This window comes from Trichomycterus rosablanca, chromosome 3, assembly GCF_030014385.1.
Source record: "Trichomycterus rosablanca isolate fTriRos1 chromosome 3, fTriRos1.hap1, whole genome shotgun sequence".
NCBI lineage: Eukaryota > Metazoa > Chordata > Actinopteri > Siluriformes > Trichomycteridae > Trichomycterus > Trichomycterus rosablanca.
In genome coordinates, this window is record NC_085990.1 from 15,070,284 (window position 1) to 15,097,161 (window position 26,878).

At 38.1% G+C, this 26,878-nt stretch overlaps 2 long non-coding RNA genes across 4 annotated transcripts in view; one reads left to right on the top strand and one right to left on the bottom strand.

The window, feature by feature from the left end:
- The window catches only part of LOC134310977 (uncharacterized), a 169,392-nt gene that overhangs the window by 85,427 nt on the left and 57,087 nt on the right, over positions 1-26,878 (top strand). Inside the window, exons 2-3 of one of the 3 annotated variants that reach the window (XR_010011358.1) lie at positions 647-865; positions 19,233-19,279. This is a non-coding gene — a long non-coding RNA (uncharacterized LOC134310977). Of the gene's footprint in view, positions 1-646; positions 866-8,211; positions 8,495-19,232; positions 19,280-26,878 lie in introns of those variants that run through there. The other 2 variants (XR_010011356.1, XR_010011357.1) reach the window with 2 other exon arrangements.
- On the bottom strand, positions 18,358-20,484 carry LOC134310978 (uncharacterized). The gene is made up of 3 exons (XR_010011359.1): positions 20,429-20,484; positions 20,174-20,261; positions 18,358-19,029 (listed from the first exon to the last, which is right to left on the bottom strand). It is a non-coding gene; the product is annotated as an uncharacterized LOC134310978 (long non-coding RNA).

Here is a 26,878-nt window from a genome sequence, read left to right on the forward strand (position 1 = left end):
TTTCAGAGCCAGAGTCTTCGGCAGCGTTCGGGGTCCCCGAATTGTTTTATGTTATTCCTTGTTTTGTTTTCATTTATTAAATAAAGAACCTTTATTTTCTCTTATCTCCGCGTCTTGGGTCCTCCCTCTCCGCTACTCATAACAATCTAAGTATAAATGCAAGCAGTTTTACTAAACGCTCTATTTCTGGATATATTTTACATGGTGTACTTAACATTCACCGCAACTGTACACCGCTGAAGGTGTGTGTCCAACAGTTAATTGACCTTTACATTTAGAACTTTGGGCAGTTGTAGCCTAGTGGTTAAGGTACTGGACTTTTAATTTGAAGGTTACCGGTTCAAACCCCACCACTGCCTGGTTGCCACTGTTGGGCCCTTGAGCAAGGTTCTTAACCCTCAATTGCTTAGACTGTATACAGTAATTCACTTTGGATAAAGGCATCTGCTAAATGCTGAAAATGTAAATGTAAACCTCTTTGCTAAGATAACAGCTTTGAGTCTTTTATCTGAGACTAAATGACACATGGCAACGGATCAGAGACCATTCCACCATTTAGAATCTCTCAGAATCCTTTAAATGTCAAGACCCATGTTTGTGGATTTGGCGAAACCTTGACTCTGTGTATTTCTGTGTTGATTTTCAGGTGTGCTTTGGATTATTGTACTGCTTGAGGATCCAATCATGACCTAGTTTAAGCTCCCTGGCTAAGGCTGTCAGGTTCTGATTTAATATCTGCTGATACTCAATGAAGTCCATGATACCGTGTATCCAAACAAGGTGTCCAGGGCCTAAATATGAGGATAAACAGCCCATAATATCACAAATCCACCACCATCATAGATCCGCTTCCATGCTTCTGAAGGTAAGCTATTTTTGTACATGGCTGTCTTTGTGTCTGCGCTAAATCCACCTCTGGTGTTTGTTCCCAGATTTCTCTCTTTTGGTCTTGTCTGACAGTAGCCCATAGGCTTTAACAACTTGTGTGGCATCATCAGCTCTACCGACAATGGTCATAAAGCGGTCATAAAGATCACAAAAGATTGGTATATTTAATCTATGTGATGGTGCTTATACTTCATTTTGAAGTTTAAGTTTATGATGGAATCGGGGATTTGTTGTAAATGCAGTTTAAAATGTAAATGTACAGTTTATGCTATACATATTAATTAAGCAGGTTGGTATGTGATAGTTAGTTACACTTAGTTATAACACCATTTAATCTATTGAGCAGATATTACTGGATGGCTAGATAGATGACCATTAGAACATGTAACACTAGTGTTGCTGTATCTGTACTGCTTAATATCAGTTTACCAGTCTTGTCTTTCGTAGCTTATTTAATTAGCAATACACAACAAACTAGAACATATTTTGGTATGTTTAGGTATATGTGTATTATTTTATCTTTATTTATGTCTAAAAATAGAAGGAATAGGCAGGAAGACTGGAGCTTGTCTTAGGAAAGATTGAAGCAGTCAAGAGGAAAGGGTCGCATTGTCCAGCTCTTTTTTGAATCTCCACAGACAATCATATGAAGGCTTAATTTAAGACAACATTAAATTTAAGTGTCATATCTTGAACAACAGCATTCTGCTTCCTGCTGTATGTGACCTGGACGTGTCTCTGCTTATCTCTTCTTATCTCCACTTCCCCACAGTCTGCCAGTTGTGTGGAACAAACGTCAGCACAGAATTTCTATTCATTTCTTATGCTCCATACAAAAAGCATAAAGAATTTCTGTTTTGGCTTCTGGTATACACTGGAGAAAAAACCAAAGCTTAATCTAACCTCTGCACCCTAGGCCAGCGAATCCTTAAATGAGCTGTACTGAATTTTCTCTCACTGACAAGAAAGTCATTACACAGTATTGCTCTTTTCTTCTTGACAGAGACTTGGCTTGATAGTAGTGGTTTTGATAGTAGCCACTTCTCCACCCACATATTATGTATTTAAGAGTGTCTAGGAAGGGAAAGAAGCTAGGTGGTGTGGTCTGTTTGTATAACAGTACCCTAGACTGAGAGCAGATTTTAATTGGGGAATTTTCCACCTTCCATGCTTGTCATCTACTTTCAAAATAAGATGAACAGAGCTTATTTGATTTGATGAACAATGAGCTCAGTTTTAAAAATCACATTAGTAATATTTGTAAAACTATGTGTTTCTACATATCTTCGGAATATTTTAATGGTACAGGAAATCTAAACCCCCGCTGATAGCAAAAAACTTGGATGCTTGCTTTTTAATTTTTTTATTTGAATTCCTGTATTTGTGCCATTTTCTGTCCTGCAAAGCACTTTGAACTGCTGCTGTATGAAAAACACACACATTCACACTCACACTCATGGAAAAATTTTAGTAGCGCCGACTGGCTGGACTGCATGTGTTTAGGCTTGAGGGAGGAAACCAGAACACCAGTTTAGAAAACAGATCTACCATTCATTAGAAGGTGCTGGAATGGGAATGATACTGTCCTCAGTCAAGTAAGCTTCTAACAGCCATATGATTTCAGTGGAAGTTTGAATAGATAGATAGATTGCTGTCAAATAAAAAAATATTCTCAAGTGGGGTGAGGGGTCTAGTTCACAGTTATGATATATTAGCATTACACTTTTACTGAAAGTTGCCAGTAATAGCTACACAAACATCCTGTTCCACATGCTACTACCTAGTACATTGTGAAATATGAGTCATTTGCTGTAAACACTCCGAACTATTGTGGTCCACAAACATGGACTTGCCATGCAATGCACTTACCAAAAAAAATCCTTTATTGCTTCCTGTTTTTTTTTCTGTTCTTATTGTACTCTGCACTCCTTATAATGATTTAATGATGTTTGAAACTTAGGTGCTCCATTGAATTAACTTTAAATATTTAAGTATTTATGGAAGCATACATAGTGGCATTATTAATATAAGTATAGTATAATATAAGTATTAGAATAAAAAGAAAACAGTGATGTACTGAAATACAAAATATGTTGGTATATACGTATGTGATAAACAAAAGTTTTGATATGAGCTTATACAATTATTGAGAATTGCAGATCTCTAGGTCATCAAAGTTGCATCCCTGCCCAAGTAAAACAATGAAGGAACCAACGCAGACAAAGTCATGGTGGGGTTTTAAAAATATATTGAACTATTTTGTCACATATATTATTATGCAGGACCTTTGCAGGATGCTTTGAGTTGTTCAAAGAAATAAAATGGATTGTTCATCTTTTAATTAAATAAAAATGAATTTTCTGCATCAAAATATAACAAAATGAATTAGCATTAAAATCATTCTCAGCACTGCAGTGACATGGTGGTGGTGTGTTAGTGTGTGTTGTGCTGGTATGAGTGGATCAGGCACAGCAGCACTTCTGGAGTTTTTAAATCCTGTGTCCACTCACTGACAATCGCTCATCTATTGCTGCTGTTTGAGTTGGTCATCTTCTAGATCTTCATCAGTGGTCACAGGACGCTGCCCATGGGGCGCTGTTGGCTTGTTATTTTTGGTTGGTAGACTATTCTTAGTCCAGCAGTGACAGTGAGGTGTTTACTCCATCAGCGCTGCTGTGTCTGATCCACTCATACCAGCACAACACACACTAACACACCACCACCATGTCAGTGTCATTGCAGTGCTGAGAATGATCCACCACCTAAATAATACCTACTCTGTAGTGGTCCTGGGAGAGTCCTGACCATTGAAGAACAGCATGAAAAAGGGCTAACAAAGCATGCAGAGAAACAGATGGACTACAGTCAGTAATTGTAGAACTACAAAGTGCTTCTATATGGTAAGTGGAGCTGGTAAAAGGAGGTGGTTTTAATGTTATGGCTGATCAGTGTATATCCCGCTATGAAATCTCTGCAAATTATAATCAGACTGTCGCCCTACACCCAACTCATTAGATGCAGATAATCAGTCATAGTTTGCCTTATAGCTGGTCAGACTATAGAAATGTATAACAATCATTTAAACTTTAGTCCAACACAATCCATCACAGTTCTCAAAGAATAAATGTAATGATATACAAACGTAATAATGAATATGTGTCACTTGATGAATGATAACTGTGTGAATGTAATGCATACAAATAATAGCAGCAAAATGCATATAATAACTTTGAAGGTATTGTCTATTGATGTGATGAAGATGTTGATGATGAATCCATAGGCATTTACATTGCTTTTTCTGCTCTGGTCATCACAAAATCATTTCCATTGTAAACAAAATAGCTTTCCATTTGCATTTACATTTTTTGCATTTAGCAGACACCTTTATCCAAAGCGTTTTACATTACTGTTACAGTATACAGTGTGAGCAATTGAGGGTTAAGGGCCTTGCTCAAGGGCCCAACAGCAACAACCTGGCAGTGTTGGGCTTGAACCAGCAATCTTTTGGTTACTAGTCCAGTACCTTAACCACTAGGCTACTGCTTGGCATGCTTGCATTTGGCCAGATAATACCCTAACAAACCGTCCCTCAATCTCATAGGCAGTTTACATTGTTTAGTTTTTCAAACTGTATCCATCTTATTTTTCCTCTAATGTTCCTTAAAATGGCTTCTTACAGTGTGTGTACTGGTTGGACAGGTTGTGTGTGTGTGTGTGTGTGTGTGTGTGTGTGTTTGTGTGTGTGTGTGTGTGTGTGTTATTTCACTTCAAAACCAAACTCCCTGTCAAACCAGCAGACCACTTACTGCAGATCAAATGTAGATAGCTACTAAAACAATGATATCATTACTAATATACAGTACAACCACAATTCAAGAAAATCAGAAAAAGTATGGAAAATGCAAATAATAAAAACCACAGAGTTTCTTACATTTACTTTGACTTTTATTTGATTGCAGAAAGGATGAACCTGAGATATTTCATGTTTTATCTGCTCAACTTTATTTCATTTATTAATAAACATCCATTCCTGCATTTCAGGCCTGCAACACATTCCAAAAAAAAAGCATTTACCACTTTGTAATGTTGCCATTCCTTTTCACCACACTTAAAAGACGTTTTAAAACACACACTTAACATTTATCCTCTAGCATGTTATTTGTTCATTATTCTTTTTTTTAATCTTTATTCTATCTCGTCTCTGAGCTCTTTTTTTCTTTTCTTTTATCTCTTCACTGAGCTTTTTTCTCTTATTTTATCTCTTTTCCGAGCTCCTTTTTCTCTTACTTTATCTCTTTTCTGTGATCTATATTTGTCACAGTTGGAGCCTTTGTGTGCTCCAGTGTGCTCCTATGTGCCACACCCCTCTCTCACTGGGAGCACACGCTGTCTCCTGCCACACCCCGTTCCTGATTGGTGCATCTGAACTAATTAGCTCCAGCTGCTCCTGATAAAAGGAGGCAGCCTCTCCTCAGATGCTGGGAACTATTTGAGCTTTGTTTGACTCCTTTTCTGGACTCTGTTTTGTCTCTGCCTGTGTTACTAGCCATGTTCCTAGCCTGCGTTACTAGCCATGTTCCTAGCCTGCGTTACTAGCCATGTGCCTAGCCTGCGTTACTAGCCATGTTCCTAGCCTGCGTTACTAGCCATGTGCCTAGCCTGTGTTACTAGCCATGTGCCTAGCCTGCGTTACTAGCCATGTGCCTAGCCTGCGTTACTAGCCATGTGCCTAACCTGCGTTACTAGCCATGTGCCTAGCCTGCGTTACTAGCCATGTGCCTAGCCTGCGTTACTAGCCATGTGCCTAGCCTGCGTTACTAGCCATGTGCCTAGCCTGCGTTACTAGCCATGTGCCTAGCCTGCGTTACTAGCCATGTGCCTAATCCTTGCGTTACTAGCCATGTGCCTAATCCTTGCGTTACTAGCCATGTGCCTAATCCTTGCGTTACTAGCCATGTGCCTAATCCTTGCGTTACTAGCCATGTGCCTAATCCTTGCGTTACTAGCCATGTGCCTAATCCTTGCGTTACTAGCCATGTGCCTAATCCTTGCGTTTATTAATAAATATATTTAGTCCACATCTCTGCGTGTGTATCTGCCCTCCGTGTCTCGGGCCGTTAGTTATTATTATTATTTTTTATTTATTATTTTTTTTAAAGATTTTGGTCTTTTATAGTATGATTAAATGATTTTAAATTTGAACAGACAAAAAAACACGGCCACAATCCCTGTAAGCAAAAATCCAAATTCCACTAAATGCAGATTTTAGAAAAAAACAATGTTTATGCTGTAAACATTACAGGAAATAAAGAAACAAACCATTCACACCACTGTGTTTACCTGTTTATTTAACATTTCAAACATCAGACTAATATCTAGCAATTTATTATTGTTATTCTATCGCAATAGTTTAAAAATTATAATAATGCATGGGCATAGGGATGAAGATTCAATCTTTTTCTTTGGTCACTGTTTGTGGAGTTCCTCATGTACACCCTGCATGTCTACATGGGTTTTAGATACTCCTGGTACCCCCTCCCTATCTTAAAGAACATGAAGAAGCTGGCTTGGCTTCTTCAAACTGCTCCTAGGATTAAGTGATAGAAGTGGTGACCTGTAATAAAATAGAACTCTATAAAGGGTGCAGGTCAATCTCGTGGGCAGTGTTTTCTGGTGGTCAGATCCACCACAAAGTTCTGCTGCACGGAAACAAACAACAAACAAACAAACAACAGTTCCAGTATTATCAGGCTTACATTTCCAGTTTGTGCTATTACAAAACCATCACTATGACTCAACAGGTTTGTGTTGATTTAAGTTCACAGTACCCGACTTGATTACTTGCAATCGGGAGTCCTTAAAGTCGTTGTGGTTTTTGTACTACATGATTGATAGGCAATAGATTACATTACACATTACACAGTCTATCACCAGGAGGAATCTCAGGCGAGTCCATCTGGTTCCCCAAACTACTTTTTGTCAAGAAAACACACACAAGAAGTGACAAGGGGTGTAAAGATACCATGTCCAAAAATGCACGCCAACAAGAATGGCGAGCGATCAAAGTGGTTTATGCGCTGATATGCAGTGTACAAGCAGGTAGGAAAAATAAATGAATCTGGCTGAAGCAGTGGATTTGGCTATGTGGCCAACAGGTATCTTTTTTATGGACAATAAGGTCACAGATACTGTACAAATATCTACTCTGTACTCTGTTATTACATACTTTTCACACTGAATGATTTTAGATATGCACATTTTACACTTATCTTTTGAAGAAATCTGGACACATTGAGGTCAGTTTAAACAAACACAGCACAAACATCATTCTAACTCTGGCTGCATTACGTCTGTTAAATCTTTTTTGTTACTTCATACCCAAGAAAGTAATGTGGTTTGACGATATATCTTCAACAATTTCCTACACCTGGCAGATATGTGTTTAAAGAAAGCCACATAGAGCCCTCGTCTCGCAGTGTCAGCTGCCAGCTTTTAAGTGGTGTACTGCAAACATTATACCTCTGTATGGTTGAATTACAGAACCTGTGGTTAGCTTAAGAAATTGCAGACGACTTTCTTCTAAGCTTTTTTTTGTGTTCCACAAGACTTGAGGCAGTTGTACAATATAGAACTGTAATATATAAGATAATAATAATAATTAGAATAACTATATAATAATTGTGATCATTTAAGATTATTAAACCAAAGATAATATTTGACAAAAGGGAATTAAAGACATTTTGTAAGACAAAGGAATTTAGGAGAAAAAAATTCATTTAACACAGTGTCGTCCTTGTAAAATAGCAGTGGTTTTCTTGATTATTTAATCAACCAATTTACCAAATGGAACTGGTAATGCCTAGTTCACACTACACGGTTTTTGTCTTCATTTCCGCTCGCTGACAGATCGCCGCTAGATGTGGCAGCTCGGACACGACTCAACGTTCATTCTGGGCTCCAAAATTGGCTCTCGATCGCTGTGTGTGAACTGTTCAATGAGTAGATCCGAGTGGCTCTCCAAATGCTCACAGACTCAAGAAAAATATCCAGCATGCTAAACATCTGGACCTGTCAGCGACTCAAAGTCATGTAGTGTGAAAGCTGTTGCGATCAGGTTGTGATTGTTATGAATGCAAGATGCAAAGAGGAAACCCGGGGGGAGGAGATGTAAATATGTGGAACAGGGCCATAATATAGTTTCTATCAGAGTACATCAGCACGCACACAAGCTTTACAAGCACACAAGTATTTGTGACTTATCATTGTGAGGAAAAAAAGGACGTCTTTTTGAACTTGATGAAAAATTTTCCATTTTTATTACAGGAAGCAGTAGCAAGATACATGGATGTAACTTGGATTCAGCGGAGCTGGACTAAACAATTAGTGACTGAAGAACACACCAATATATACATTTGAAAATACCACCTAGCATTTAAGCCCTTCCTGTGAAGAATGCAATGTCAATTGTGTATTACCAAAAGAAGTGCAGACAAGATGGAACTGTCACCTCAGTTCTAACTGTGTTATTATTTTTATGTCTAGGCCAGTTTTCTCTGTCTGTGATGGTTGTTGATCACTCATTATAATAAACGTCTGGTTCCCTTAGTGAGAGCTGTCGCTGTCTTCCTGTTCTTCCTGTCTTCTATGCTAAATAAGCCAGATGGTCTCCCTGACTTTGGGGAGAGACACCCTGGTTTAGACCTTGATTATGATAGTAATGCCATTAATTGCAGCTAGGTAAAATCAGTCATCATTGAGTCCATGCTGTAATTCTTACATAATCCATGCCAAAACATAATAAAAATATTTATTTGACTTCCAACATTCTCTGCAAAACAGACATGCTAGCTGTGTAGCCAAATCTACTCCTTTTTCCAGATTCATGTATATTTCCTACTTGCTTTTACACCACACATCAGAGCACAAGCAACATTGATCGCTCGCTTCATCTTGCTTGGTATCATTAAAGCCCTTGTCACTACTCGCGTGTGTTTTCGTGACAAAATGTAGTTTGGGAGACCAGACAGACTATAGTAATCCCCTAACGCCTATCACGCCTATCAGTCAAGTAGTGTGAAAACCACAATGACTTCCAACTTGTGGAGATCCAGTTGTGTAGTGTGAACTGTACAGTGATCTGACAACTTGAACGTTGTGTAGTGTGAACTTGGTTTCAATCAGCCCTGTATCATATTAATCTCACTTACCTTTAACCATACTATCAACGTCAGTAAGTCACCATATGGTTTCTACAGGAACACTACGTTATGATCTGTGGAATTTTCTAAATGTTTTTAAAATATATCAGTCTGAAAAGGGTTATACACCGATTAGCCATAACATTAAAACCACCTCCTTGTTTCTACACTCACTGTCCTTTTTATTAGCTCCACTTACCATATAGAAGCACTTTGTAGATCTACAATTACTGACTGTAGTCCATCTGTTTCTCTGCCTGCTTTGTTAGCCCCCTTTAATGCTGTTCTTCAATAGTCAGGACTCTCCCAGGACCAGTACAGAGCAGGTATTATTTGGGTGGTGGATCATTCTCAGCACTGCAGTGAGACTGACCTCACTGTCACTGCTGGACTAAGAAAAATCCACCAACCAAACATCCAGCCAGGCAGCGTTCTGTGACCACTGATAAAAGTCTAGAAGATGACCAACTCAAACAGCAGCAATAGACGAGCGATCGTCTCTGACTTTACATCTACAAGGTAGACCAACCAGGTAGGAGTGTCTAAAAGAGTGGACAGTGAGTGGAAATAGTATTTAAAAACTCCAGCAGCGCTGCTGTGTCTGATTCACTCATACCAGCACAACACACACTAACACACCACCACCATATCATTGTCACTGCAGTGCTGAGAATGATTCACCTGCTCTGTGGAGGTCCTGACCATTGAGAAACAGGGTAAAAGCAGGCTAAAAAAACATAGATGGACTACAGTCAATAATTGTAGAACTACAAAGTGCTTCTATATGGTAAGTGGAGCTGATAAAATGGACATTGAGTGTAGAAACAAGGAAGTGGTTTTAATGGTATGGCTGATTGGTGTATCACTCCAGTGGTGGCCAGCCTCTCGTGATAAGTTACTACTCTACATGGACGTCAAATTGTGTTCCAAACCCTGTAAAAATCCTACACAATTAGTATAGAATTACTGACTGTCAGTACAACAAAATTAACACTGTCAACCTCCTCTGACCTTATCAACTGAAAGGAACCCTGCTAACCAGATGTTATTTAGGTGTTCAACCATCCTTCATCACTGCAGTGGCACTAAAACTGTAATTACAGGGTAATGTGTTTTACTGGCATATTACTTGCAGCACCTTGCTGTCAAAAAACTATAATAATAACAATAATAAATAAAGGAAACAGATTCCTTTGATTAGAATGTGTTTACTGATAAGATTACAAGTAGATTACCACACCTTGTGAAAAAAAGCAGCTCTAACACACCAACAGGAAGTGTCCACAGGGTATGTTATAAGACGATTGTAACCCAGCAGATTTTAAAATCCAGGTGTGGTCTAGGGTGGGGTCCATGTAAAGTAGGCACAAACAAACACTCTTTTTCCACACATGCATGTGCTGTTGGTATTCCCCTCAGTGCAGAGACTGTGAGGTCAGTTTGAACACTTTAAAATCTGAACTTCTGGTAAAATTGAAGAAGCTCAGCTGACTTTTAGCATAACTGAGAATTGAACCAGCTTTGAAAACAGAAATGTGAGTGGTAGTGAAATCTGAATAAAAACCTACTTTTCCTAGTGTAACAATGCTCTTACACCATTGACTTTAACACCACAAGCTTTGATACCAGTGCATTTTTTTACAACATTGATTTTTTTTAAATAGAGGATTATCTTAAAATAGCTGAGACATTCTAAATAAGATTGCAATGATGCGGTGGTGAGGCCAAACAAAAAATCACTGCTGATCTAATTCTGGAACAGCAGTGGCTGAACATAATCAGAACCAAATAGTCTATTGATCAATCGATTACACTAAAAGATGTGACAAAAAAAAAGGACACAAAAGTAAAAGACTGTCATAGATGGTATTCAAAAAGAGATTGGGGTGCTGACTTACCCAATAAATCAAACAAAAACATACATTTAACATACACTGATCAGCCATAACATTAAAACCACCTTCTTGTTTCTACACTCACTGTCCATGTTATCAGCTCCACTTACCATATAGAAGCACTTTGTAGTTCTACAGTACAATTACTGACTGTAGTCCATCTCTTTCTCTACATACTTTTTAGCCTGATTTCACCCTGTTCTTTAATGGTCAGGACCCCCACAGAACCACCACAGAGTAGGTATTATTTGGGTGGTGGATCATTCTCAGCACTGCAGTGACACTGACATGGTGGTGATGTGTTAATGTGTGTTGTGCTGGTATGAGTGGATCCTAGTTGGTCCACCTTATAGATGTAAAGTCAGAGAGGATCACTCATGTATTGCTGCTGTTTGAGTTGGTCATCCTTTAGACCTTCATCAGTGTTCACAGGACGCTGCCTACAGGGTGCTGTTGGATGGATATATTTTTGGATGGTGGACTATTCTCAGTCCAGAAAGGTCCTGACCATTGAGGAACAGCATGAAAGGGGGCTAACAAAGCATGCAGAGAAACAGATGGACTACAGTCAGTAATTGTAGAACTACAAAGTGCTTTTATATGGTAAGTGATATGGTAAGCTGATAAAATGGACAGTGAGTGTAGAAACAAGGAGGTGGTTTTAATGTTATGGCTGATCAGGGTATAACATCAAACATCTTAAGCTACAAAAGGAGAGCACTAGGTGCTACACGGCCCACCAGGACACTGAGACCCGATAACAACCCGTCTCTAATGAGAGCAAATCTGTGGTATTGCCTGGGTAAAAAACAAAATAGCACTCTCTAATAAGAAAAGCAAGGTCTACATTACAGTCTGGGTTAACATCGTACTAAAGTCTCAGTGCCACAGAGCTTACCAGGTTTCATTAAATAGCCAATGTCGGCTGCACCAAATCAACACTAATGTGTAGTCCGTTTAGAACTACAATGGGTCGCTCTGCACTTCCTGCCACAGGAGGAGGCAGTTGATTGAGCATTATCCGTTACAGTGATCTTGCTAAATATAATAAAACTAATAAAAACTAATACTGATATAACTTCTTTAACTGGAAAAACTCGTTATTAAAAAATGTAACACCTCAAACAATAGTAAAATCAAGCTGACGTGTTCACGTAACAGTTTAAATTAACTATTACAAAAATAGGGGGTGGGAGGTGCACTTGTCAGTGCTGGTCCCAAAGCCCTATAAAAAAAATTTAGGTGAGCTGTGTCAGGAAGTGCATCCACCATAAAACGGTGCCAGATTCATTGTGCAACTCTAAAATAAGGGAGCAGCTTAAAGAAAAAAGAACAAAAATGGGGGCTTGGTGTTTATATAAAGAAGACTTCTGCTACAACCCATTTAATGTTTTACCCTGAATTAAACATTATTCTACATATTAAGAACAGAATGACATGTTTGGCTACTGTTAATACTGTAAAATTAAATCTATTAAAATGTAAACAGAGGTAAACAGTGTGAAAAAGTAGATGTCCAAAACTGTGTGTGATATAGCTCTCTGTACAAAGAATGAAATTGGTAAATAATGCATTTGTGCTGTATAACTGTTGACACTGGGGTTTTCCCTCATGGGTATTTTTTTCTCCGAGTCCACATACACACAAGTTTCAACCTAAGAAACCACTTTGTACCAAGTCAAACATGGACTTACAAATGACTGTATTAATTTTCAATCTGTATCTCACATACCGTCCAAACAGTTCTGGAATTGTTATTAGTATGTAAAATTGGTAATATTATATGTAATGGCACTTAGCATTCCGACACCCTTTGACCTTCATTAACTTTAAAAGAGGACAGTGATTAGCTACACTGTATGGCCAAAAGTATTTGGCACCTAAACATGTTGAGCTTGTTTGACATAGAGTGACCTCTATGTGATTTTTTTTAGTTATTTTCTTTTCAGATGGCTTCTTACAAGACTTTGAATTGTGTCTGTAGGATGTTGTGTTGCATTTCTATGGTCAAGAAAGCCTCAGGTGACATTTCGGGCTCATTACAAAGCTGTTTAGTGAAGCCGAGGTCAGGGCTCTGTGGACGGACACTGGAGTTTGTTTAAACCAAGTGTTTTTTTCATGTTTATAGACAGGGGCACAGTCATGCTTGAACAGGAAGTCTAGAAATTGCTATGACTGAAACACATGAATTCCAAAATAATTGTTCATAAGGAACAATTAAAGCCAAAAAAAAAAAAAAAATGAAGCAGTTCTGAGTTTAACAACAGGATGCTAATGTTAGATTTCACCGTTAGTCAAACGAATTGCTCACCAGTGCTTGGTTAATATCTGGACCAAGTGGGAATTGGAGAAGAATTTAAACATACAATTAAACAGTTTTTTTTTATTATCTGCATCTATGGACAGAGCTTAATGTGACATACATATTTGAATATTTTACTGTAAAATTATTATTAATAAATATAAAGGACATTTGGCTACTATTAACAATTTATTAATACAGAAAACATTGAAACAACATTCTTCATAGATAATTTTAATGGTTAATGGAATGATAAAATAGACAGAAAAATAGTCAAGTCAAATTTACTTATATAGAGCTTTTTACAATAGACATTGTCTCAAAGCAACTTCACAGAATTACATAAAAATAGCATAGAAAAGCAATAGGGTAGCACGGCGAAGCAGAGAAGATATTGGTGCTATTCAGATCTACAGACCCATGTTCTCAATGCCTGTAGCCTATGGGCTGTATGTAAATTTGCTCCTCTACTAGATGTAAATAGGTACATTCCAAATATGCACACACTGGTTTAATATAAGCCCATGAGCCATCTTGGCGCCTACCGTGAGAAGTTCTCACACAAATATTAGTGATTCCATTGATCCAAGTCTGTGGAATGTTCACATATTTTTTAATAAGCCTCCGGTTGTTTCTGTATCCTTTTTACCTGCCAAATACCTGGCTTTCCTACGTGAAAGTAAGACAGTGAATGAAGACTGTAGTGCCCTGCAGTGATCTGTTTTAGGTGTGTTTTTGAGACACCTGACAAGCATCAGAATAAAGCAGTTACTGAAGAAAAATGAACAAATGTGTATAATATGATGACTTGCGTTTATTATAACATAGTATTATCGGAATTACATTATCAGACTATAGTATTAACATTAGTATTTATGTAACACATAATTCCACCTGGCTAATACAAACACAAGTGCTGGACTGCTAATTAAATGATATGTGTTCGCACTGGTACAGCATTTCATTGCTAAAGCTTCCACAGCCCCACAATGACAGATACTTAACTTAAGGTTACTGTGTGATACTGTAAGGAGAATTTAGAATCGGTTTGTACTCCTGTGTCATATTAGGCACTTGTGAATTCGCACACATCTGATCTTATATAAATCTGTGTTACATAAATATATTATTAATTATACAGTCAGTTTCAGAATGATTGCTTCATTCATTTATTCATTCATTCATTAATCGTATGTTTTACTAATGCTTAATCCTGGTTAGAGTTGCGATGGATCTGATTAATTGAGCGAAAGGTAGGAAACACTTTAGACAGGCCCAACATATCATCTATGTAATTGGGGTTGAGGGCCTAGTTTCAGGGGGCAAGCATTGGCAGCCTGGCAGATGTTGCGTATAATGAAGTTACAGTGTTCCATACATTAGTTTTGCGATTGGTGGATTTAATGAGCCACGGATTAGCGGTCACTCTGCCAAATTGACAACTTTTTCATCGAAATCGGCACCAAATCAGCCAACGTCACATTGTGTAGCCCAACCTCTCTTTATGATGATGCTGTCAGATTATTTACATTTACATTTTCAGCATTTACCAGACATCTTTATCCAAAGCGACTTACAGTTACAGTATACAGTTTGAGCAATTGAGGGTTAAGGGCCTTGCTCAAGGGCCCAACAGCAGCAACCTGGCAGTGGTGGGGCTTGAACCAGCAACCCTCTGATCACTGGTCCAGTACCTTAACCACTAAGCTACAGCTGGCCCACACTGTAATACTCAAACCAGAACAAAACACACTTACATGTTATTAACCTATTAGTAGTGATAAAGTATACCCACAAAGTTTATATGTATGGTAGGTATAGCTATAAAATAATCAATTAATGCATGTACCAGATAAGTGTACCTAATGTGCTCAGTGTATGTATGACTGTTTTTAATATAAGCTCCTGCCCCTACCATTAGAAAAAATAAAGAATAATAATAAGATTAATGGTAACCATGATTAAGGCATTTAAAGGGGTATTTAAGGAGTGGTCCTTACAACCAGTCTGTGGAAAGTTTTGCATGTTTTTTCTTTAATTTGCATCTGGTTATTCTTGTTTCCTTTCACCCCTTAAAACACCTGGCAGTAGACAGATTGGCTAATCCCAACTTCCCCCAGTGAAAGGGAAGGAAGGGGGGAAATTGTGGTGATCTGGTTTAGGTCTATTTTTAACCTGACAAGCATCAAGCATTCTGTTCTTGCTCTCGTGGAAGGCGGTTGCATTTTCCCTCCTCCCTTATCTTTCCTGCTTGGCTCTCCTGTATCGTACTGTCTCGTCTACTCTACTCTACAGAGATTTTCTCAGCACAGCTCCTCAAAGAACAAATTATGGAATTGGTTAAATGGTCTCTGAATGCTATTGACACCATCTTCTCATCAAGAAGTTCGGGTTCGGGGGAACCCACATGCCCCGATAGAACGCAGATGGCAGGATACGCGACGGACTCGTGGGGGAAGGGGAGAGTCGTGTGCCTGGCACCTCTTTTGTTGGAGGACATAGAGGATGTTTACCTATTCGGAACTTTAATTGTGGGGTTTCTGCTGATTGGTTTAGGCTTAGCCCTGCTGTATCGGGAAATTAAAAAAGTTGGGTCAGTTGTCAATGGTCCCAAGGAACTGCCCAATTTGATTGATATGGTGGGTAGAGCTGTTGGAACTCAGACTGTGGTTATTAATCGCAACATGGATTCCATTTTGGAGAAACTAACGGCTTTGCGAAATGAGACGGATCAGAGACGCATTAATTCCGTGAGTTCTTGTTAAATTTGTATTAGGGCTCAGACTAAACAACATGTCATTTCTGCTCTTGGCTCCCACTGTTATCATCAACGACCTTGGTGATAAGAAAATTCCTCCAGAGGATCTGCTGCAAAGTACCCTACCCTCCCTCCACTGGCTGGTTCATTCGGGGCAGTAAGAGCTGTCAACAACCATGTCATCGTGAACTTTGTACAGACTTTTTCTTGCTGCACGAATGACTGTCAGAACTTTACCAACCCAAAAACAACGTCTCCACTCTCTTAGCTTGATCCCACCAATACGGCAGGACGGGTCTGCAGTGTGCGCCTGCATATGGCTGCAAATCGCTGAGGTTGCTTGTCGTAGCTGGTACCTTCCCTATCCCCTCACCCCCAAACCCGTGGCTCGTTGTGTGACTATGTTATGTTCTTATGTTTACATGTGCTTGTGTGCTGTTAGGGGCTTTTTTTCATGTTACCACAGTGTGCTCCTCAGGGAGCACAATCTGGTTGCTAGTTTTTTTAATCTCCTACTCTCCCAATGTATTACCATTTCTAACGATGCAAATTTCCCCATTGTGGGATCAATAAAGGATATCTTATCTTATCTTATCTTATCAAAATAAAGCAGTTACTGAAGCTGAATGAATGACATTGTTATATATAATATGATGATTTGCAATTATTATTATTATCATAGTATAACATCATTTCATAGTATATATAGTATGAATATAGTATTAACATTAATATTTATGTAACACATTATTCCACCTGGCTAACCCATAATAAAAACACAAGTGCTGGACTGCTAATTGAATGATATGTGTTCACACTGGTACAGCATTTCACTGCTAAAGCTTCCACAGCCCCACAATGACAGATTATTAAATTAAGGTTACTGTGTGGTATTGTAAGGAGAGTTCAGATTGGGTTTGTACTCCTGTGTCATATTAGGCACTTGTGAATTCACACACATCTGATCATCATGTGTTACATAAATATATTATATATGAATAAAATATATTAATTTCATACATTAATAATACGAGGGATCTTCAAAAAGTTTCCGCACTTTTATATTTTGGTTAGAAACGGTGAGGGTGGGAGGAGTAGTAATTGGTCGTGTCTGCGAGACTGAGAGAGACGCTAGTTCGTATTTAGCGCCATCTGATTTCCACCTTTTTGAACCGCTCAAAAAAGCTTTAAGGGGAAGAAGATTTTCATGCGCTGATGATACGAAAGCAGCACTGCATCAGTGGCTACACACTCAACCAAAACATTTTTTGCTGATGGCATTAAAATGGTACGACGCTGGAATGCACCGCAAAGGAAGGTGACCATGTGAAAACGTGATGTAATTTGTTTTTGAAGTTCTTAATAATAGAGTTTAAAAAGTGCAGAATCTTTTTGAAGGACCCTCATATTTGATATATATCAATAATTATACAGCCAGTTATACAATGACTGCCACTCACACTAAAAATGCGAGTCAAATCAGGGGCTGGGTTTACTCAGTGTTATTTTGGTGTACTGAGATCATTACGAGATATCTTGTTTTGCCGCTATGACACTGGAAAACAAGACAGGCTAACATGTCTATTGGTATAAATGAATGTGATCAACATTTCACATTCAACATTTACACCATTTAGCAGACGCTTTTATGCAAAGTGACTTACACTTGTGATGAATGCAATCTAAGCAATTAAGGTTTGGGACCCTTGCTCAGGGGCCAGACATTGGCAATTTTGCAGATGTAGTTCAGTACCTTAACCGGAGAGCTAGCACTGAGCCTTAATTAAGTTTCTAAGTTAAATGATCGCTTGTTTAGACAACACTTTTGTGTATAATAAAGTCACAGTGTATTCTCTGGCGTTTTCCTATTGATGGATTTAATATGAGCCTCTCAGCAGTGGTCCCACTGCCAGATTTGGAGAAATTTTTTATCTACTGTCTAAAGTGGCACCAAATCAGCTTCTGGTAAGCACATCATATTGTGTGTATACACTCACCAAACACTTTATTAGGTATGCCAATCTGAATCTGGTACATACATTCATTGATTATTTTATGAGCTACATCAACCTTACAAATTGTCCCAACAACAATGCTGCGTTTGATACACTCCAACCAGAACAACACACACTTGGTGCTTTAGTCCTATAAGGTACAAAGGGTGGCACAGTGCACAGAGCAACAGATGGGCTACAGTCAGTAACTGTATACCCACAAAGCTGATCTGTTTGGTAGGTATAGCTTTTAAAATAACCAGCAAATGTACTGTACGTACCAGATAGGTGTACCAAATTAAGTGCTCAGTGAGTTTAACTGAGTATATATCTATAATTATACAGCAATATTGATTATATATAAAATATATTATTATGCATCGCTTATATTGGGCTATGGCCACACTGCAGGTTAAAGTTTTTGCGCTTTCTTGACACATTTTGTTTTAAGCGTATCTATACAGCTAAATCAGATTGAAGTAGACATTTCAATTCTAATTTCAGTTTGATCTGAATATATGCACTTAAGTCAAAGGATTTAAGAAGTTACTCATGAAGTTTTGCCATTCATCTGCACTGACAGGATTTAAGCTAGTAGGTCAGCTTCAGTTCAGTAACCACATTCAGGCTACAGTGAACAACCGTGAATTTAGACCATGTGCTATTAATATGTTCATTCATTCATTCAGTAACTGCTAACTCACTCAAACATACTAATGCCCAAAAAAAAAAATTAAAGTAGCCAATCATACTACTGGAATGAAAAGGAAGCTGATATACTTGGAGAAAGCCCAGTACACTGACAGAACATACCAAACTTTGCACAGACACTAACCTGGACTTTAGGCTCAAACATGGGTCTTCGTGCCACCCTGTCAAAGATATAGTATACGCAAATACAATTGGTCATGCAACAGAAAAGTGAGACTATGAAAGGAAAGAAGTATCCATGAGTCATGGAGTCTGCCTTCAAATGATTTCAGTCAGCTTTCTCCTAAAGTAAAGACAAAAAAGGAAAACAATTAATAGTTTAAAAGTACTCAAAATTTTACATTACATTTACATTTTAGAGCAACCAGCAAATCTAAATAAGATTCAATTTGTTGCACCTAACCATTTGTATTTTTTTGTTTTTGTTCAGTAAATAAAAAAGTGTTTTCATTAAGTTTTATTTTATTTATTTTTATTCTAATGTAGCCAGTGGCAGATCCCACCTGAGGCTTCCCTATTAACAGCTGGAAAAGGTAAAGGCTGAAATACACTATTATTATACTATAATATACTATTATTATAATGTAATATACTATAATATACTATTTTTATGATCACTTCCTATTTTCGATCACTTTTAAAGACACTCTCAACCGATTTGGGTATGCATCCATCCTTGCAGATCACGTACACCCATTCATGCTTATTGTCTTCCCTGGGGCGGATGGGATCTTCCAACAAGACAATGCGACATCACACGGCTAGAATTGTCCCACATTGGTTAGAAGAGCATAACCAAGCCTTCCAAGTATTACCCTGGCCACCTAATTCCTCAGACTTGAACTGAATTGAGCATGTATAGGACCACCTTGATCATTGTGTTTGCTCTATGGATCCTCCCCCTCGCACCCTCCACCAGCTGTGAAATGCACTGCAGTTAGCATGGCTCCTGATACCTGTGACAACCTACCAGGACCTTACTGAGTCACTCCCAGCCCGTCTAGCTGCTGTCTGTGCTGCACATGACGGGTTACACTGGATATTAGCTGGTGGTCATAATAATGTACACCATCTCTATTCAGACTACAGCTCATGCATGTACAACATCAGTGGCCAGATCAATGCACTAAGTAAACCATTTTCTCTGAGTAGTTTTGGTCATATTTATGCTGTTTTGGTGTGTCTAGCTACATTTAGCTACATTAATTATGACGTTTTCATTTAATAGGAAGGAGAAATACCAGCTTTGCTTTCTGGTATACTGATTACAGGGCATTTTAAAGATCAAAATTCACAAAGACAGGAAAAATATTTAACATATTAACACATATTTAAACAAATAACTTACAAATGCTGTCTAACCCACAGATAAACCTCTATTGACATAACTAGCATTTAAATAGCATAGTATTATTTATTATACTCACTTTTTGTTCCTCCATTTAACATAAAACAGCCCAATGATCACAGCAATCACCAGCAACACGGAAGCCGGTATTATCCACAGATGTTGCACTAATAATTTGTGCAAAACAACAACAATAATAATATTGTTATAAAAAAATGATAAAAACAATAAAAAGCCAAATTTCATGAATTTTGTTCCAAATGAACAGTTTAAAACAATGAATAAGATGCATTTATGTTGTTTTAATTCAGTTCATTTAATCTGCCATACTTACCAGCGTCATTGGTAAAGGCATTCTTTTTTCCAGCGCTGGTGACGTTTAAAGCTGCAGAAAGTCAGAATAGGTAAAGTAAAATGTGTAAAAATGCATTATTTTGAAAGTAAAATAGATCTACTGAAATTTAATTTACAAAAAATATTTGAGTGGTTGTTTAGTACTGTAGAGTAAAACTTTGGGTTTTAAGTGAAAGTGTATATTGTGTTCTTTCTTTGTTAAAAGGTGTTATTGGTCATTGCAAACAGCCAAAAATCACTGTGTCATCAATGCATGTTGATGCACTCAAAACCTTTAAAAAAAAAAAAAAACCATATACTTGTAAGTATTTAAAGGTGAAGTCAATGACGTGACTTTATTTGTTAATAGGTACTATATAACTACACTGTATATTAGATTGATACTTACGTCTGTAACAGACCACAGAGCAGTTCTGAAAAGGAAACCCACAAAAAAGGTTTTCTGGAATCACAGCGCAGAAATTGTCTTGTATTGTTTTTACAGATGAATATATTTACATTTTTACTCTTTCAAAATGTATTAGCTTTAGTGAATCACTGCTTTGTGTGTCATCACATACTGTACAAGTTTTGGAGGAATTAAGGTTTGCATAATTCAAAGCAAAAAGAAAATAGACAAAGAAAATAATCAAACTTTTACAAATTCACTTACGTTGATGAGAATGTTGTGTATTTTTATGCGATATTCAGGCAAGATGCATGGCACAGTTGGGTCCCCAGATAGAACTCCTCCAGTATCCTTGTTCTCCTAACATAGTATATAAAAATATATTATAATACTAGGTAGCTCCAAATGAAAATGTTATAAAATATTAAAATATTTTTGATTATTTTCACAAAATTTGGGAGAAATATGTTCTTTACTCACCTGATCCAGCCATCGGAAGTCACAGTCCTTCCCAAAGCATTCGTCAGTAATATTTAATGTAACGTTTTCAGTGTAACATGTTAGATTGTAGATCTTTGAGCAACCTGAAACTAAAAGTTTGGCATTAATAAGCTACTACAAAATGTGTATATCCAATATTTCCTAAAATAAAAATCTACATTGCTGTGTTTTTTTTGTAATCCAAAAACATTTAAATTAGGTACATTCAGCTGGTGCATAAATAAAAATAAGACTCTTGATTACAAGAGATCCAGTCGTGTAGTGTGAACTGTACAGCGACCTGACGACTGAACTTGGTCTAAGTTGTGATAACTGTTCACGCTGTCAACATGACAAAACACACACACACACACACACACACACACACACACACACACACACACACACACACACACACACAAACAGCATAGGAGTAGGAACAAAGTAGAAGATAATGATAAATGTGATGCCTTTTATACTACAGTATCACAAGTAGACTAAATGTGGTGAGTAGAACATTTATTATTATGGCAATTTTCTAGTTAATCTAAATTATATCAATTGGTTACAAGGTTTTAATTTAGTGTTCTGTAGACGCTACCCAGACTACCCACTATCATACCCTCCTTTTTGGGGTCTAATTCCCTCTTTTTCGAGTTATGTTAGTGGCCACACTAGTTTGTACATCTGTAAACAGAGGTGTGAGGAAGCCGGCTGAACATCACTGAACCACACACACTAGAGCAGGGGTTTTCAACCTTCGTGTGCCAGCCGTGAACTTGCGCCCCCCCCCCTCCCCCAACTTGCGCCCCACCCCCCTCCCCCAACTTGCGCCACGCCCCCCCTCCCCTTCGTCAACCACCGCACAGAAATCATTGAGAAAGCTTCTGACAAGCTAAAAGAACATAATTAATGTTGTGCACATTATATAATTTTGCTGATTTAAAATATTATTTTAAAAAGATAATACAGTCCGACCCCATCTGAGCCGATTCTATCAGCACATTATATAAGTTCGTGGTTCACTTTGGTAATTCATAAGCGGTTCTTGCTTTTTGATGTAGATGAGAGCAGAAAATGTTACTCCACAGAGCATAGACAAAAGTTCATCAATTACTAAGTTATTTAGTTCGGGATCATCTGCTCTGACTGACAGAAAACGTTTAGCTCCACAGGCAGAACGACTCTGACTCTGTGGTAATACTCAGTATAATTAAGCCTGAGCTTTTTAAGGTAAGTGAGTCACACAAAATGTTCTGTAGTAGTTGGTGTTTATTTACAACCGCAACATTCATTATAACAGTAAACACGGAGAGATGACTTACGCTGCGCTTAAAATGAATTGACTCCCGAGTCACTTATAATCGATACTGTGAACAGAGCGTCTCTCTTAAAGACACAAACACGTCCTATAACAGCGGTCGTTGCTTTTGTCACCGGTTATCTTCGCTGTGAGCCCTATTTTGAAGGTTTTTTCAGACGGAACTAAATAACATTAAAAGTGCGTCAGTTAGTGCAGGGGTTTTCAACCTGTGGGGGGGGGGCGAGTACTTGTCTGGGGGGGCGCGAGTGCCTGACCGGGGGAGTGGCATTACGAGAGTTTTTTACTTCTAAAACTAAAGCAATTCATTTTTCACCCACGGGAGACATATTTCATTACTCTAACTGACCACACTCACACGCACGTTTAATGTTATTCAGTTCCGTCTGAAAAAAACCTTCAAAATAGAGCTATCAGATAACCGGTGACAAAAGCAACAACCGCTGTTATAGGACGTGTTTGTGTCTTTAAGAGAGACGCTCTGTTCACAGTATCGGTTATAAGTGACTCGGGAGTCAATTCATTTTAAGCGCAGCGTAAGTTTCTTTTCTCAGTCATCTCTCCGTGTTTACTGTTATAATGAATGTTGCGGTTGTAAATAAACACCAACTACTACAGAACATTCTGTGTGACTCGCTTACCTTAAAAAGCTCAGGCTTAATTATACTGAGTATTACCACAGAGTCAGAGTCGTTCTGCCTGTGGAGCTAAACGTTTTCAGTCAGAGCAGATGATCCCGAACTAACCAACTTAGTAATTGATGAACTTTTGTCTATGCTCTGTGAAGTAACGTTTTCTGCTCTCATCTACATCAAAAAGCAAGAACCGCTTATGATTTACCAAAGTGAACCACGAACTTATATAATGTGCTGATAGAATCGGCTCAGATGGGGTTGGACTGTATTATCTTTTTAAAATAATATTTTCAATCAGCAAATCTATATAATGTGCACAACATTAATTATGTTCTTTTAGCTTGTCAGAAGCTTTCTCAATGATTTCTGTGCGGTGGTTGACGAAGGGGAGGGGGGGCGTGGTGCAAGTTGGGGGAGGGGGGGGGGGCGCAAGTTCACGGTTGGCACACGAAGGGGGCGCTTGTCCAAAAAGGTTGAAAACCCCTGAGTTAGAGTAATGAAATATGTCTCCCGTGGGTGAAAAATGAATTGCTTTAGTTTTAGAAGTAAAAAAATCTCGTAATGCCACGCCCCCCGGTCAGGCACTCGCGCCCCCCCAGACAAGTACTCGCGCCCCACAGGTTGAAAGCCCCTGCACTAGAGTGGTTTTCAGCATTGCATCAGCCTTCCTGCGCTGAGTTTCAAGTTCACTTTATTATTTGATACAGCGTATATACTTCGGTGTCACGTTACATCATACTTTAAACATTTCCACACATATACCACTTTTACCTCACGAACAAAAATCACCACACACACACACGCACGCACGCACGCACAGCGTTTAACTTCTTAGGACCGTTTATATACAACTTTTTACCGAGAGAAAATAAATGTTACCTTCAGGACATGCAGCGACACTGCCCGCATCAAAAAGAAGATAAACAGATAAAGCACACAACACGCTCAGCTTGTTCATTTTGCTGCTTTTTTGTAGAACTGAAGCGGATATGAACGTACTCGGCACTCTGCAGCTACTAGTGATGGGTCGGTCGCGAACGATTCGGCTCTAAGAGCCGGTGTTACGGAGAATTCAGTTCCCCCTGTTTCCCCTTTAACGCGCATGTGCAAAAATCATGACGTTTTTTTCAGTCGCTTCGTTGAGCGTCGGTTTATTTGGAATATGTGTTTATAGCGGTATGTTCTTTTCACATTTCATGTTGTATGTTAGGTAGTTTGTGATTAAATACATACTTTAAAGTATTGAATGAACTACTGTCAGAGGTTTCATTGCTCCACCGCAAGTCAGAGGTTTTCACACTGCTGTCTTCAGCCTTGCTGTCAATCAACTATAATGAACGTGTCAGATTTTTTTGTAAATAAATCCTAATACAGGACATGCTCTTATTCACACACTAGTCTGTTTATTCTCGTTTTTTCGCACAAGATAAAGTTTTGGTGCAGATACAAATAAACTATATGGTACAGGACAATAAGTAGTCTGTTATTATTTAAGGTTATTCATCTCAGCTGCACTACCATTTACTTTCAAGAATAGTTTCATTCATGGTGATCTCTCTCGTTCATTTAAACTTCACAAACTGCATCCATGTGATTTAAAAATTAACAAACAGTATGTAGAACAAGTTTAACCTATAGATCAGTCCATTACACTAAAACACAGGGGGGGAACACATTTACCTGGAGACCTGGGGAATATGGTTCCCCACATGTATATCACTGTGTGTGTATTTATAAAACACTACAGTGATGCTGGTGATGTATTTAACTGTTGTTATTATGTAGAACAAGTTTAACCTATAGATCAGTCCATTACACTAAAACACAGGGGGGGGGGGGGGGGGGGGGGGACACATTTACCTGGAGACCTGGGGAATATGGTTCCCCACATGTATATTACTGTGTGTGTAATTATAAAACACTACAGTGATGCTGGTGATGTATTTAACTGTTGTTATTATGTAGAACAAGTTTAACCTATAGATCAGTCCATTATACTAACAGCACAGGGGGGAACAGATTTACCTGGAGACCTGGGGAATATGGTTCCCCACATGTATATCACTGTGTGTGTAATTATAAAACACTACAGTGATGCTGGTGATGTATTTAACTGTTGTCATTATGTAGAACAAGTTTAACCTATAGATCAGTCCATTATACTAAAAACACAGGGGGGGGGACACATTTACCTGGAGTCTTGGGGAATATGGTTCCCCACATGTATATTACTGTGTGATGATTCTTTTTTTTCTTTTTTTTTTATGCAAACTACAGGCACACACACATTTTAAAAACAAAATATCTGTATTAGAAATTAGTGTTAAACTAAATTACGCATATATTACAATTATGCAAATATATAATAAAGAAATCCACCTCAATGCAAATTAAAACTTAAATACATATTTATAGCTTAATAAAAATATATATTTTTTAAAACGAAATAAAATAAAATCTGGGATGTGCCCTGGGATTGACTAGCATCACATCCATAGTGCACTCCTGCCGTACGTCCAGTTTCCCCAGGAACAGTTCTGGATCCTCCATGGCCATGACCATGATAAAGCAGTTACTAAACAGAAATGACTGATTAATTTACTATCTACTTTTTAAATAAACTAAAAGAGCAACATAAAATAAAATACAGCAACAAGCAAACTTTTTAGAAATAACGTCCCAGTTAACCTTGGTCAGTTACTCTAATCTGACCATATTTTTCAGTAACGAGTAATCTAACGCGTTACTATTTCCAATCCAGTAATCAGATTAAAGTTACTTATCCAAGTTACTGTGCGTTACTATTTTTGTCATTTTCCTTAGTAAAAAGATATATTTTTGCTTTCTTCTTGCGTCTCGGGGAGTGACGTCTGTCCTATGCAACAACTAAGTCACGGGCTGCGTCCGGAATCGCATACTTACAGAGTCTGTACTAGATTGGAGGAAGTGTGCACTACTCGGCTGGTAAAGAAGTACATCTTACCAACGTCAAGTGATGACGTGAGGACGTGATGACGTAATATCACCATAGTTACAGACTCATTACAAACCCCACTCGCCAAAATTTTGGATATTTATCGTCTTTTTGTTATTTATTTGTCTTTAAAAAATTTTATTTTATTTATCTTACTTACACTTGTGAACAGAGGACTCAGTAATCAGATTACTTTTTCAAGGTAACTATGCCATCACTGCCCAGGACCTTCTTGCCGTGAGGCGACAGTGCTACCCACTTAGCCACCGTGCCGCCCCACTCTAGATGCAAATTTACAAGTAATATACACAATCGAATCTTTTTGTCTAATTGAGATGGGTCTTTGTTTTTGTGTTTTATAATTTATTGTTGTAGCACTCTGTTCCATGTTAAGTATATAAATAAAGCAATTTAAATAATAAACATTTGATACAATGTTTTTTTTACATTAGTAATTCATTTTACATGTAATTTGTTAATAAATTAATTTAAGCAACAAAAAAATCTCAGGAGCCACTTGGGAGCCGAAAGAGCCGGCTCTTTTTAGTGAGCCGAGCCAAAAGAACCGGCTCTCTAAAAGGAGCTGAAATTCCCATCACTAGCAGCTACTGCACTGAAGACGAGTCTGATCT